Source organism: Solanum verrucosum, unplaced genomic scaffold (assembly GCF_900185275.1).
Source record: "Solanum verrucosum unplaced genomic scaffold, falcon-dt-bn FXZP01000075.1, whole genome shotgun sequence".
Taxonomy (NCBI): Eukaryota; Viridiplantae; Streptophyta; class Magnoliopsida; order Solanales; family Solanaceae; genus Solanum; species Solanum verrucosum.
This window is the reverse complement of record NW_026020211.1, coordinates 82,028-98,302: the sequence shown is the minus strand read 5'-3', so window position 1 is coordinate 98,302 and position 16,275 is coordinate 82,028.

Sequence of the window (16,275 nt, the reverse complement as noted above, 5' to 3'; positions counted from 1 at the left end):
AGTGGCAGTCTGAAGAGTGACGACCTTTTGATCTATCAAGTCTTGAATTTTATGTTTCAAGTTGATATAATCATCAGTAATATGCCCAGCACCTCCTGAATGGTAAGCACAATGAAGATCGGATCTATAAAGCTTGGAGTTGACATTGATATTATTTGGATCAATTGTCTGTATCGGGCTAGCTGATTTCAATCTCTCAAAAAGTTGTGTTCGGCTTTCAACCAAAGGAGTAAACACTCTAGAAGGTTTCTTCTTAAGATTTGGGTGAGGAGGATTGTAATTATTTCTTGGATGTAAAGGTACTTGACGGTAATTTGAAGGATTTTGGTGAGTTGGTGCTTGCGTTTGGAAATTTGGGTGTTGTGGAGCTCGATAGCTAGGAGGGGTGTTTTGGTAGTGCGGGGGTGGAGTTTGGTGACTTAATTGGATATTTGAACAATTAACTGATGGAGCTTGGTAATATGGATGGGTATTTTGGTAATTTGGATGTGGAGTTTGGTAAACAAGAGGTGGAATTTGGTAACTCGATGATGGAATTTGGTAATTAGGAGGTAGAATTTGGTAGCTCGGTGGTGGAGTTTGATAACCTAATTAGGTATAACAAGTTGGGTATGAATTTTGTGGTGCTCGAGGATAACCTATGTAATGTGAGGATTTTCTGAAATGTCCTTTTCCATCGGATGCACGTGAAATAGAAGACATATCCCTTCTCTTTTGTTTCGACAATCCCGAAGATTCAATAGAAGTTAGTTTTAAACTTCTAATCATGCTCCATATATTCAAAATTGACTACAAACTTCTAGTGATTCTTGAAGAAATTTTTGAGGCCATCCTAAAAAATATTGTCCAGTTAGATGTTTTGGATTATCTCCAACTGTCGATATATGACTCGAAGAATTTTTGAGACCCTATCAAAAAATTATGTCCTAGTTGCAACTCTCAATGTATAAAGATCTTCTTCTTGACAATTTTTGAGTCCCTCCCAAAAATTTTGTCCCAATTTCTTATAGAAATCTTATAGGAGATAAGACCAAACCGTTGTGGTGCCTACGTATCTTGTTGAAGCAGGAATCAGGTCCACCGTAGTTCCCCGCAAGGATTAAAAAAAGTAGGAATTTTACAAAGAAAGCGACCGAGGCCGACATATGCCGCCTACGTATCTCATTCATGAAAATTCAGGTCGAACGTAGTTCAAATACAAAGAAATATTTAAGGGGGATAAAACGGGTGACCGAGGCCGACATAGGCCGCCTATGTAACTCATTTTTGAGAATTCAGGTCAGACGTAGTTCATTACAAAGGGATAAATTCTAAGCATAAACAATTGGAAGCAAATAAAGGCGGTTACAAAGAAATGATAGAAAATGAGTCTTCAAACATGTTACCTTTTGACAGCATTGAAGTAGATCGATAACTTGTGAGGTCCAATGTTCATGCTTGTTTAAGTGATGTCATCAAACAAATGTATTGATATATTCTCCAAGCAAACTGATGAGTTCTCTTTCCTGTGTTTTTGTCAGATAGGCACCAATTTTGGTTTCTTTGATGCGTTCATCATTTTCCTGATTCATTTTTTTGATCTATTCTAAATTCGGCTTATCGTGACTTTCGAATTGTCTGAACTCCTTAACCAGGTGTTTGGGTACCATGATCTTCTCATTGTAGTCCTCAAATTCATCTGCATCTACCCCTATTTGTTCATTCAGCTTGTGACATGACATGCTATTGGTAGATTTGAAAATATTTTCACTGAAATCATAAACAGATACTATTAAAGAGAAATTATAAGGCAAGTAAAGCAAATTTTCACATTAAATGAGGTCTTCATTTGAAACAAGGAAATTAGAACTTTGGCCATGACGATAAATCATTTTGCCTTTTTCAAAAGATTAGGAGGGAGATTAACATAGTGAAGCAAAAATAGAGTAAAGTATGGGTCTCGAGCCTCAGTCGGAACACCATCGATTTTAGAAATAACATAGAAAATTGTCTATTTCTACCAAGACGAGCGAGGAATCAAGAGCAAAGTGTATGTCCAATTAGGCATTTTGTCCTTTGACTCGCTGTACGGTATGACTGGTTTCTCGATTAATTCTTTAACCACAATATCACCTTCTTTGAACCAATTTTCGATTCCTTCCCCTAGACCATTTTGCATTGGAAAAGACTGATATAAGTGAGGCAATGATTTTGGAAAAGCTTGATCGATCTTCTGCTTGTTCTGACCCTCTTTCGGCACTAAAGCAAAAGCTTGATGAGGTGCCATGATCACAAATTTGGATTTCTCTCTTTTGGTTGGAAAGGCTACAACTTCCTCAAGCTTTTCAAGGTTGGGTGAGATTATAACTTTCTTCATATTCAAATATTCTTCGACTTCAACCATATTAATAGTTACCCCTCCATGATTCGGCATGGGATTACTATTGACATTAGGCGTGGCAGTCTGAAGAGTGACGACCTTTTGATCTATCAAGTCTTGAATTTTATGTTTCAAGTTGATACAATCATCAGTAATATGCCCAGCACCTCCTGAATGGTAAGCACAATGAAGATCGGATCTATAAAGCTTGGAGTTGACATTGATATTATTTGGATCAATTGTCTGTATCAGGCCAGCTGATTTCACTCTCTCAAAAAGTTGTGTTCGGCTTTCAACCAAAGGAGTAAACACTCTAGAAGGTTTCTTCTTAAGATTTGGGTGAGGAGGATTGTAATTATTTCTTGGATGTGAAGGTACTTGACGGTAATTCGAAGGATTTTGGTGAGTTGGTGCTTGCGTTTGGAAATTTGGGTGTTGTGGAGCTCGATAGCTAGGAGGGGTGTTTTGGTAGTGCGGGGGTGGAGTTTGGTGACTTAATTGGATATTTGAACAATTAACTGATGGAGCTTGGTAATATGGATGGGTATTTTGGTAATTTGGATGTGGAGTTTGGTAAACAAGAGGTGGAATTTGGTAACTCGATGATGGAATTTGGTAATTAGGAGGTAGAATTTGGTAACTCGGTGGTGGGGTTTGATAACCTGATTGGGTATAACAAGTTGGGTATGAATTTTGTGGAGCTCGAGGATAACCTATGTAATGTGAGGATTTTCTGAAATGTCTTTTTCCATCGGATGCATATGAAATAGAAGACATATCCTCTCTCTTCTTTTTCAACAATCCCGAAGATTCAATTGGGGCGGCAACGCAAGAAATCTGTCCGATTTTAATCCCATATTTGATAGCCTCACCTACCTTGACTATCTCCGGAAATTTGGCTCCAATAAGCAACATTATCCTGTCATAATACTCTGGCTTTTGAATGCGTATGAACACTTCAACGATCTCCTTCTCATACATGGGAGGTCGAACCCGAGCGGCCTCTTTCCTCCACCTATACGCATATTCACGATAGCTTTCTGTGGATTTTTGCTTAATTCTCTCCAAAGAATAGCGATCAGGAACGATCTCCACATTGAAGGCGAACCGTTCGACAAAATCCTTAGCTAGTGCATTCCAGCTAGACCATTATTTTATCTCATGAGAAGTAAACCATTCCAACGCTTCCCCGCTTAAACTTCGGCTAAAGAGCCGCATTAACAAGGCTTCATCCCTGTCAACTCCTACGAGTTGATCACAGTAGGCTCTCAGGTGCGCCAATGGATTCCCTGTTCCTCCAAAAGTGTCAAATTTTGGCACTTTAAACCCTTTCGAGAGGTCCAGATTCGGATGGATGCACAGATCCTTATAACTCAAACCATCGACTTCAGGAGTACAATGCAACTCCTTCATGGCTTTCCTGATCTCTTCTTTCATATTCAACTTGGCTGCCTCTTCCTTTGACCTCCTCTCTCTCTCTTGTTCCTCATTGTGATCAAGCTCAGAACAATTGGCATGTGGTTCATTTGGAATTGGGATTTGAAAAGTAGTCTTTTGAGGCAGTAGCGGAGCAATGGAGGGACTCTGGGTATTTTGAGTGACTTGGTAATTTTGGGGAAAAGTCTGGGGGTTGGTATGTTGATTATGGTGATGGGGGAATGTTTGCGGATTGTTGACATTTTGATTTTGAGGGGGAGGGCAAGCTTGTGGGTTGGTATTTTGATGAGAAGGAAAGGTTTAGGGGTTGGTACCTCGAGGAGGAGGTGGTGCTTGGCAAGAGACGGAGACTTGATGGGGATTTGGGGCGGTTGTGTCCATGGTTGAGGGACTCTGAGCGGGATTGGAGGGAGGGTTCTGAGCCTGTACCGCGTTCGAAGGAGGAAAGTAGAATGGAGGTCTCCCATCTCCTGAAGTATTAAAAGCAAAAACCGAATTAGGAAGATCTTGCATTCTCTGCATTTCGACTCTCATCTCGGTGATCTGTTGCATCAACTGCATAATTAATTCATTTTGATCAGTGACAGCGGGCTGAGCCACGACAACATTAGTCAAGCTAATCTCGTCATTGTTATCATCCATTATTGTCTTTCCTTTTTGCAAATTTTGATCAGGGAAGGAATTTTTGGGAGCCTTAGATCTTGTAATATAAGGGTGTTCAGCCAGCTTATCAACACAGACCAATTCTAAGTACTTATCAGAAGAAAAATTACTCAAAAGGTAAACGTGTTAGTGTCTGAAAGTGATAAATAGTGCAAGATATCACACATTGATGCAAACAGACAAGAGTTGCTTCATTCGAAGATAGACTTGCCTACAAATATAGAAAAAATGGCTAATAGACAGAAATTTGTCTATTTAACTTTGGGATTAGTGACAGAAAGATTGACTTCAGTCGGGCCAAGATTTTTTGCATCTTTCATTGATATACTTTTGATTTTCGATTGAGATGAAATTCGAATCTCATTGCAAGAGTTGACAGAGATATAATTTCTCAAAATGGGGACCGAACCTTGAATGACTGTCTACGTATCTCGCGGAGGAGAATTCAGGTCCTACGTAGTTCGACCCTTGAATCTCTTTTCGATTTGAGACGGTGAATCTTTTTTTGATATGAGAGAGTAACATTTGAAAAGTGAAGTTCAAATTTTGTTGGGCAACTATAGACTCGAAGAGTATTTGGACACACTTTTGATAGTGACTGGATATTTGTGCTTAGGGGTTTCGAGAAAATTTCCAAAAGAGTAGGCTAGAACATCTCCAAAGAAAGTAACATAATCACACAAACAGTTATAACACATAAACAGTTATTGCATATTTTAAACAGATATGTGACCCTTTTGTGCCAAGGGTAGGCCTAATGATTTGAGGAATGTATACGTCATTTGAAACATTTCATTGCCCCCAAAACTTAAATTTATACATGCTTTGTAAATAAATTGAATGGGGATACATAGTAGGGAAAATGGGATACAAAATAATCAGTCCCGCGCAGGGGTACAATCTTAAACTATGCTTCAATGGAAGGGACCTTCGTTCTTGAACTTCTTGTCATCTTCGAGTGTCGACACCTTTGGATGGACTAGTAGCTTGTGAAGCTATTCCTTCGGCTAGAATAAGTTATAATTTACCTCTTACCCTAGAGGACAATGATTTTTCAAATAACGTATATATCCTTCAAATTTAAACAAATAAGCATGATTGTCTTTTATAGACCAAAATGGGTCAAATAGACACAAGGTGGGCATCTAATGGGCCCAACACGCCTTGGGTGTTGGGTCGACTTAGTTCAAAATGCGCTAAATTTGGGATTTGGTTTCGCTCTACGCTAATTGACTAAGAGTGGTTTTGAAAGACCGGAAACCCAAGTGGACAACTTAGGCTGAAATTCACGACAACCATTGGACACATGTCATACCAATAAATTGTCGATCCTTCCGAAAAAGGGTTGAGTATAAAAAGTCCGGTTGCGATTATGCAGAAACCGTCCTTAATATACTATACATATAATAGGAAGATGCCATGAAATGTAATGACAGTTATAACAATTTAAGCACTTTAAGCACAAATAAACAATTCAACAATCAATAACAATTAATCACATAAGTCAAATCTTATGGTTAGAACTTAATTAAGTCCCCAACAGAAGTCGTCATTTCTGTTTTACTTAAAAATATATGTAAAATGAAAAATGACTAAGTTTTCAAAAAAAATCGATTCAACTTATGATTTAAGAAAAATCGAATTTCCAAAAGGAACAGAGTCGCCACTTAATTTTTTAGTAAAAATCAAGAAAAAGAACTTAAGATTTTCAAAAGATTTAAACAGATAAAATCAATTGAAAATAAAAGGGTTCGAGTTCAAATGTACACTCCGAGAAGGTGTTAGGCCCTCGGAATGTCTGCTAACTTGCGGTTGACCAGCGATTTGACTAAAATAACTTTGACTAATTTTGAGAAAAAATTAACTAAGAAAACTCTCTTCTTTTTTTTTTTAATTTTTATTTGAAAATAAAATAAACTAAAAGGTTTTAAGAATATAACTCATATATTAACAAGATAGCTAATATAAATTTGACAAGTAATAAATAATTTGAAAAGTCATAAGTTGAGAAACATTTTAACATTTGAAAACCCTTGAATTTGAAACAAAATAAAGGGGTCATTTGTTTAAAACAACTTTACTTAAACTGGAATTTATCACTAAAAGTTTGAAAATAGTTTATTTGTTTATATTTTTTATTTATATTTATTTATATTTTTTTTTTAAAAATAAAATAAAATTACTTGTAGTAGCACACTTTGAAATGCTTTAAAACTTTAGACCAAAGTTGGCTCCCTTGTTTTATTTTTAAAAGTAATTTTTAGAAATGAAGTTAAAATTTCATATAAGTTAAAAGAATCATTAGTAACTAGAACTAAATAAAGGTTCCCAATCCCATTTATCTATCCTATGTGAGATATTAAAAAACAAGAACATATCCAAGTCACATAAACAAGTTAAAACAATAAATGCTAAACAATAATAATAATAATAATAATAATAATACTATTAATAATAATAATAATAATATAAAAAGTCATATAAACGCCGCCGAATAAGTTTTGCTTGCTTTCAATGCTATTCGGGTAGTCTAAGATATAGTGAAGACTCCGTATGCGGGTATACCGGTAACGAGTCTGTGAGACTCTATTTTTTACGAGAGTCCTTAATCGGGACTCCATTTTCGCTCCAAAGTTCATGCAAGTAAAAGAGAGGGTAAAGGAATTAGTAAGACGATTCAACTTTAACCGATATCGATTGATATTAAATATAAAACCAAGTAAAGTCACACTACAACGATACAATCTTGAATACAAAATATATAAACATTGGACAAGGTACCCAAGCCACCAAATATGTATTCAAACCCTAACACATTTTTTAAGTTATAAATAAGCTATTTGTTAGAGGTTGGAAGGAAACTTATATTGTAACCCTTTCAAACTTTATACATGCTAACACTACTATTGTTTAGGATTAAAAAAAAATCTTACACATCTACCTCTACTAACATACGATAGAACAAAGGAAGTAAATGAAAGGAGTTAAGCTCAAGTTTACAAACCGATATATAGAATGATCACGGGCATATTGTGATTATGACATACTAGTATTTCATTAGTTAATTTTTAAGTATGCAAATATGGATATTATCTCCTTTAAACATACTGTCAAAGCAACAACATATGAGCTGGAAATTTTACAATACAAAAGGCACCAAATGGGCAGTTAGTTAATAACCAAAACTGATTTCACGTGAAACTAAAATGAAACCGCTCTTTAATTCACGACGTCTAAAACGTGACAAATAGCTTCAACCCTCAAAAAAAGACATGACCACATTTCTTTAGCACTACTTCCGTTATAGCTAAAAAACACTCATAGGTTTCGGCATACATATATGTATAACAGAAAAACAGAGAAAATTGAAAATTTTTATTTTTTGTGGGTACAACAAATTTGCAATCAAAGATTAATATCTTTAAGGGAAAATACATAATCTGCAACTTATGTTTATTTTTTTTGAAAAAAAATCTAAAACATAGGAAAATTACATATTTCAAGCATGCTTTTCACCTAGTAATACAGGGGCCGAAATTTCTTATCAAAAATGCAAAATCGACTCCTGACACATAAATTTCTCAACTATACATAGCATTTTAAACCATAGTGGCGAAATAGAAAAAAAGGGGGGGCGAGTATTACCTGTTGTGGGGCAGTGAACGGAGACGGGACGAGCTAGAGCGAATTCTACCACAATAAGCTCGGTTCTGAAAAGCAGGATCGACGCCTTTTAGGAAATAGAGCTAAACTTCTAATTTTCGACGATTTTCAAGAGGTCCGAGTTGCTCTTTTCTTGATGAAAAGTCTCTGTATTTTGAGAATAAATATCTCTATTATTTAGGGGAGGAAAGTCATGTATTCATGGGGGTCCAAAAAAAATCTCCCCTCTCACAGTGAGGGTGAAGAGTATATATAGGAGAAGATGGGGCAGAATTAGGGGGAAAACGGGAGGGATTTGGAGAGATTTCAAATTCGAAATTCAAATCCTCCTCCAGAGATAAGGCTGCCAGCTCCATTTTGTGCAACTCTCCAACGGATTGAAAATCGCAGCCATTCGATTCTCGAGCAAAGGACGAGCGAGGCAAGAGATTGAGACACCTGTCGATTCTCATATGGAGAGAAGGGTAAAGGAGAGAGGAGATGTGGGAGAGGGACGCAGTGGGCTTGGAATCGCGTTTGGATTCGGGTTTCGCGTTGTTGGACCGGATTGCATCGCGATTTCTGGGTTGATTTGAGGTTCTGGGTTCGGGTATTACTGTTTACGCGTGAAAATAAAGGAGAACGAGGAGTATATGGTGGGGTAGCGTACTGTTTGTTGTTGTATTGCTACTAGGTATTGTATTGAATGGATATTTTTCTTTAATGGATATTGGAAGTAAGAGTTGGGTGGGCTGCTGATTGGAGAAAGAATTGGGCCTGGAATGTATGAGGATGGGTTGGGTATTTTGAATTGCAACTCTAGCCAATTTAAGTTTAGAACTTAACCAATTTTAATTGGTGAAATCGGCTAAAATTAAATGGGATGAATTAATATAATTAATTATCGAGCTTCTTAACTTTAATAAAATAAAATAATTAATTTGATTATAAAATAGTTAATTTAAAATTATAACCATAATTTAAGCTAAACTAAATTAATAAGATATTCAACTAAAACGTAAAATCTTTAGAGATGATTTTTGAATATTCATAAAATATACTAATTATATAAAAAAACATATTTATTATTCGAAAAAAAAGGATAAAATTAATTAAGAATAACTTGAAAACTATTTTGAACTTGATAAAAACTAATTATTTCAAATTGTTTGGAATTCGAGAAGCTCCATGATTAATATATATTGTGGAGGTCCAAAATTGGGTGTCAACACCATGTTTCCCAAAGAGCCATTAGGCTAAGTTTTGAGTAATTATCTCAACTAAAGAAAGATGTGTTTAAAGCACTTATGAGCTAAAGTATTTTTGGGAGTAGTATTGAGCACTGAATTGGGGACACAAGTTCATATTAACTCAACTCTCCATAAGAACCATGCGCCAACATGGGACTTGACAAATCATTCTTTTTAGATGATCACGTAAGATTAAGCTAGCAGATCCACTAAGCTAAAGTAAGGTCCTATATCACGGCAAGGTATAGGATGGTCCTTGGGCAACGTGAGGTAAAACGTTGTATCACCACTAGGGCTCATAGTGGTTGCTGTCGGTTAAAGAATCTCCCACAAAAGTTATATTACTTTTATATATGTAAAGTTGAGTTTGTTGCTGTTTTATCATTAACGAGCTAAGTTGTTTACACTGTTTTACAAGTTTTATATATTGCATGTGTCTTATTGCTTTAAATATTGAGTTCAGTGATTCATGAGTCGTACAGAGCCAAGGTAAGTGTTCTCTTGTACTCCTTTCAAGCTTAAGTTGTGGTTGAGCTTTCTAGCTCGCATACTCGTACATTCCATGTACTGACACCAGTTGGCCTACATCTTATTATGATGCAGACACAGGTACCCAGGATCAGCATCCAGCACGCCGTTGATCCAGTTGAGCACTCCAGGGTCAGTGGTGAGCCTCCTTGCTTTTCGGAGGACTCGGTTGTTTTGTTTTCTTAGTTTTGTTTTATTAGGATGTTGCGGGGTCTGTCCCAACATCCATCTCAGTATTATAAAGGCTTCATAGACAGTCAGTCAGTTAGTGTTGAGTCTCTCATCTGTGTATATATAATATTCTATTTTTGAGACTCGAGTTGCCTTTTGGAAAAATTTATCAGTTGGTTGTTTTATAACCTTTCATTGCATTGAGTTATGCTGTTGAGTTAAGTTTCCGTTGAGTTTAGAAAGTCAGGCCAAGGGTTCGCTTTGGGCCAGCAATGGTCTTCGAGTGCCGGCCACGTCCAGGGTGTAAGCTCGGGGCGTGACAAATATCTTGCTGCAGTGGTGGATGTCTAAACATCTAGTGAAGACATGTGAGACTCAGAAACATAAATTGGCTGAACCACAAAATGAAGGCCACTTCGACCACTACGAGTTCCATTTGAGCATCAACAGGTTCAAGATTCACAACATGAGAGAAGCATGGGCTAAAGTCTTTCACGACATAAAAGATGGAAATGTACAATGGATGTTTGAAGATTTCATGTCTGAAAAAATAGTTGTTCAGGGGGATAAGTGTCATTTCCTAATTCTTCCTAGAATTAGAGGTGTACGACCCTTTAACCCTAGCAAAGTAATGTAGCAATTCGGTAGAAGGCAAATTCTACCTTTCAAATGAGACACTAGCCTCTACGTCTTTGACTACAACGGGTGCGACAAGATACCTTACACCAAGGATATTCGCCAAGAATGGGCCGGGCGGGTCAACCTAAAAGAGAGCATGGCCGAAAACAGATATGAGTCTGGGTATGTGCATGAATACAAAAAATGGTTGCAGGATTATCTACGTGGTACACTTGACCCAAAGCCACGCACGGGCCGACAGATTGAAGATGTCCAAGTAAGGCTTCAAATCCAAGCCTACCACTTTTAGCAGGAATGGGACCGAAGAGAGCAGGAGTACCTGCATAGGGAACAAGAGTTCCAGCATCAAGAATATGAAAGCCAAAGGGCTTTAGCATTTGCCACACAAGAGTTAGCTAACGCGAGAGCCTGCCTGATACGTTTGGATTCAAACTTAGATGATCAGATTAACACTCTCCAGGGCTTATCGATGTCTTCCAAAGCTGTGTTCGCCGAGCCGCATATGATAACCAGCAAGTTCCTCATTCGTGAAGAAATGGAAAAAGCAAGAGGAGGAGCGGGACCTTCAGCCTTTTAGTTATCTTATTCCCTTGCGAGGGATTGATGTTATTGTATTTGTAGTTTATCCCTTCCCTAAAAGATGTACCCCATTTGTTAACTTTGTAATAAATTCTCTAATCATTTATGAATCACATTTTGGGGGGGGATGTAACAATTTGTTTCAAATGACGTAATACATCCTTTAAATCGCTAGGCCTACCCTTGGCACAAAAGGGTCACATGCATGTTTCAGACGTGATATTTGTCTATTTTCTTGTGTGCTTTAACTATCTATATGATATGTTGCTTTGAATGAGGACATTTTTAGCCCACTCCTTTTCAAAAATTTTCTGAAAATCTCCACAATTCTAAATGCAAGTCACTACCAAAACGTTCAACCAAAATTCCACGAGTTTTGAGTTTCTCAGTCAGAAATGAAATCCCACTACCAAATCCTAAGACATTACTCTATCATATTAGGAAAGGTAAAATCGCAGCTAAGATGGAAAAAGGGAAGAGTATCAACATAGAGCTAATTGAGTTGGATTTGAGGATGGAATTGTAGCGGATCAGACAAGAGATCCAAGAAACCAGAGAAAGGAGAATGGAAGTAGAGATCGCCACCGTGGTTGCACGAGCTGCAAATGCGGCACTAGACGAGGAGTTGGCGGCTAATATGGCAAGAAACGCTATCATGAATAAAGAGACAGCCGTTATGCGAAAAGGAAATGATGTCTTTGAAGATAGTATAGCCACGAGGTTTTAGAGGCTACGCGAAAACATTGAATCAGAAGCTACTAAAGAAGATATCGATAAGGAAATTGTCTATAGACCTACTTTCCAGGGACGGTGAAAAAAAAGGGAACGAGAAATTCTCCCACGAAGCATATGAGTTTACCCCAGGGATTGATGCGGCAATCGGAGGATGAATGGCTTGGAAGGAGGCATATTTTATCTTTTAGGATCTTTATTGTATGTTTTTCACTTTCCTTGTAATCAATCGAATGAATAAATGAAAATGAAAATGAAAATTTCCTCTATATTCGAACTACGTAGGGCCTGAATTCTTCTTGGGAGATACATAGGCAGCCTTCAAAGGCCCGGCCCCTATCTTTTAAAATTTTCTTTTCCACTTTTCATTCTACAAAGAAACATTGAATTCACATTAACATATATCGAGAGATGCAACAAGAAGACCTTAGCTCAACGCAATTTAACCTTTCTGAGTCACCAGCCTCAAAATAAAATGAGCAAATTCCTACTTGTTCAAAAAATCAGTCCCCATTATTCATGGGTTAACATGTCATCAAACAAAGCAACTCTTATGTGTTTATATGCCCTCTATGTGATATTTTGCATTATTTGTCCCGAATCAAAACTAACAGATTTGCCTTTGAGTTATTTTCCTCTACAGGTAGTTAGAACTGATCTGTATTGATAAGTTGGCAGAACACCTTTATTTTTATAGATCAAAAGGCCCTACAGATTCCTTCCCTGGTCAAAGTTCTCAGAAGGGAAAGTCAACAATGGGCGATAACATTGAGGATACCGGCTTAACATATGTTGTTGTGGCTCAGCCTGTCATCACCGATCATAACGAGTTAATCGTGCAGTTGATGCAACAGATCGCTGAGATGCGGGTCGAAATGCAGAGAAGCCAAGATTTGCCTAATCAAGCTTTTGCTTTCAATGCTCCAGCAGATGGAATGGCTTCACTTCACTTTCCTCTTTCAAGTGCGGAACAGGCTCAAAACCCACCCTCCAATCCTGCTCATAACCCCTCAATCATCGACCTAACCACCCAAAATCCCCATTATGCCTCCGCCTCTTATCAAACACCACCCCTCCTCAAAATGCCAACCTCCAAGTTCCACTTCCTCCCCAAAATACCTACCTCCAAATTGGTCCACCCCCTCAAAACCAAAACGTTAACAACTCGCAAGCTTTCCTCCGTCAACAAAATCAACATACCAATCCCCAGACTTTCCCTCAAAACTACCAAACCACTCAAAATGCCCAAAGTCCCTCCATTGCTCCACTTTTACCTCAGAAAGCCACTTTCCAAATCCTGATTCCCAACGAGCATGACGCCAATGGTTCTAAGCTCGACCATTATAAGGAGTGAGAGAAAGAGTGGAGGTCAAAGGAAGAGGCCGCCAAGCTAGATATGAAGGAAGAGATCTGAAAAGCCATGAAAGAGTTGCAGTGTATTCCTGAAGTCACTAGTTTGAGTTATGAGAATTTATGCATTCATCCAAACTTGGGCCTCCCGGAAGGGTTCAAGGTGCTCGATGTTTAACCCCTTAGCGCATATGAGGGCTTACTGTGACCAGCTCGTGGGAGTTGGAAGAGATGAAGCTCTACTAATGCGACTTTTTAGCCGAAGTCTAAGTGGAGAGGCTCTGGAATGGTTTACATCGCATGAAACAAGACAGTTTCCCAGTTGGAATGCTCTGGCTAAGAACTTCATCGAACGATTCGCCTACAATGTAGAGATCGTTCCTGATCGTTATTCCTTGGAAAAAATGAAGCACAAATCAAGTGAAAGTTACAGAGAATTTGCATATAGATGGAGAAAGGAGGCAGCTAAAGTCTGGCCTCTTATGTCTGAGAAGGAAATTGTTGAAGTATTTGTACGAGTTCAAGAGCCCGAATATTATAATAGAACCATGTTGCTCGTTGGAGTGAAGTTTGCTGACATAGACAGGTAGGTGAGACTATCGAAGATTGATTGAGAACAGGGAAGATTGCCCGTATTGCTGCCTCGCTCGGATCATCGGGTTTGTTGAAGAAGAAAAAAGAAGATGTGTTTCTATCTCTTATGAGGGAAAGAAGACCCCAAGGAAATCCTTATCATACCAAGGTCATTCTAACCCTTCAAAAAGTTCGTACCCGACTTATTATGCACATGCTGGTTATCAAAATACCCCTCCCCCCAGCTAACAAAGTACCCTTCCTCCCAGTTACCAAAATACTCCCCCTTCAGTTTACCAGACTCCATCTCCTCACTACCGAAATGTCGCCCCCAATTGTGCCAACGTTCAGGCAAATAACCAAAATCCTCCCTCAATGTACAAAACCCCAGCTCCATTTTACCAAAATACCCCCCCCCCCCCCCAAACTACCAAGCTCCACAACCAAATTACCAAACCAACTCATATCCCAGATATCATGCCCCCATCCAAACGCTCCAAATTATTGGTAAATACCTCCTCCTCAACAAGGCTGTTACGATCCCCTCGTCCTAGATTTTAGAAGAAGCCTGCTAGAACTTTCACTCCACTCATCCAAAGCCGAACAAAGCTATTTGAGCGACTAACTATGGCAGTATATATTAATCCAATGGGGCCCAAACTGGTTGACACTAGCTCAAAGTTTTACAGACCTGACCAGGGGTGCGCATATCACTCCAACAGTGTTGGACATGATACCGAGGACTATATCAACCTGAAGCATAAGATCAAAGACCTGATTGACCAGAACGTGGTCTGTTTTCAGACGGTAGCACCCAATGTCACTAGTAATCCTTTTGCCAAATCATGGAGGCGTCACTATCAATATGATAGAGACAAATGATGATTGGTGTGTGACATAGGCAATAGTTCAGATTGCTCCTGATGAACTGGAAAAGGTTGTAGCTTCGTTTAGCATTAGAGAGAAGAAAGAATTTGTGATTCTGACACTCGAGAATGCTGTTGCCTTAGTGCCACGAGAAACTCTTACTCGACCAAAGTTTATGATTGAAACGGATGTTACCTAGGGTATGACCAGATTCGGCAGGTGCTACACACTAGAAGAGTTGGCTCAAGGAGGGCAGAAGAAGGACCAAACAAAAAGGCCGATCAGTGAAGCCGACCGAGGAATTCTAGAGAAAAATGCAGCCGAAAAATTATTCAATTGTGAAGCATTTGGAGAAGACGCTGACTCAGATTTCTGTATGGGTTATTAATGAGTTCGCAGTTGCATAGACAGGCTCTGATGAAGGCTCTGGATGACACTTATGTGCCCGTGGGCACCAACACTAACAATTTAGGAGCCATGATAAACCAGGTTATCCGAGGACATCGAATCAGTTTTTGTGATGAAGAGTTACCCTTTGAAGGCAGGATGCACAACAAAGCTCTGCACGTCACCACTATGTGTCAATGTGAAAGCTTTTGATGGAGTGCAAAGAGACACATTAGGTGCGGTAAACTTGGATATTCAGGTGGTTTCTGCGGAATTCAACGTGGAGTTCCAAGTGTTGGATATCAACACCAGTTACAACTTGATTTTGGGAAGACCATTTATCCACATGGCTGGGACTGTGCCTTCTACCCTTTACCAACTAATGAAATTTGTTTGGAAGGACCAGGAATTGGTCATTTATAGTGAAGGGAATCATTCCAATGGGTATGCACCGATCGTTGATGATATCTCTCGAGGTTGTGATTTCTACACGGTGGAGCTAGTAAATGCCACCGGTGATGACTTGGCTCCACAGCCTCATATGCCTTCTGTGTACAAGATGATTGCTACTGTTATGCTCCAGAGTGGTTTCAAACTAGGTTTCGGACTAGGGAAGCACTTTCAAGGAATTGTCGAGCTTGTCAAATTTCCACCAAAGGAGCAAAGTTTGGTTTGGGGTATGTCCCCACAGATGATGAAGCGGAGATGAAGAACAAGAGTGTTGATCAAGCATTAGCCAGGCCAATTCCTCATCTGTACCAGTCATTCTCGGTGCGATAATATGTCAATGATGATGGTCTTGGGAAGGAATCTGGGCCTTTATAAAGAGATTGATGCGGTCATCGAGGAAAAGGCTGGACATCAGGCAACTGTGATGCAGGACCTGAGGAGCAATTGCAAAATTGGACTTCTAGACCACTCCTAATTCCCCGCTCATCTGGGTAGAAAGGACATGTGTTTTTGTTTGTTTTTAAAATCGGTGGTAGTCTGGATGAAGCCCGAGACCCACCCTTTTATGCAGTTTTTACTTGTTTGAAGTTTTTAAATTCCCTTGTGATGTTTAAAATGGTAAAATGGCCCTTAGCCACGGCCAAAGTT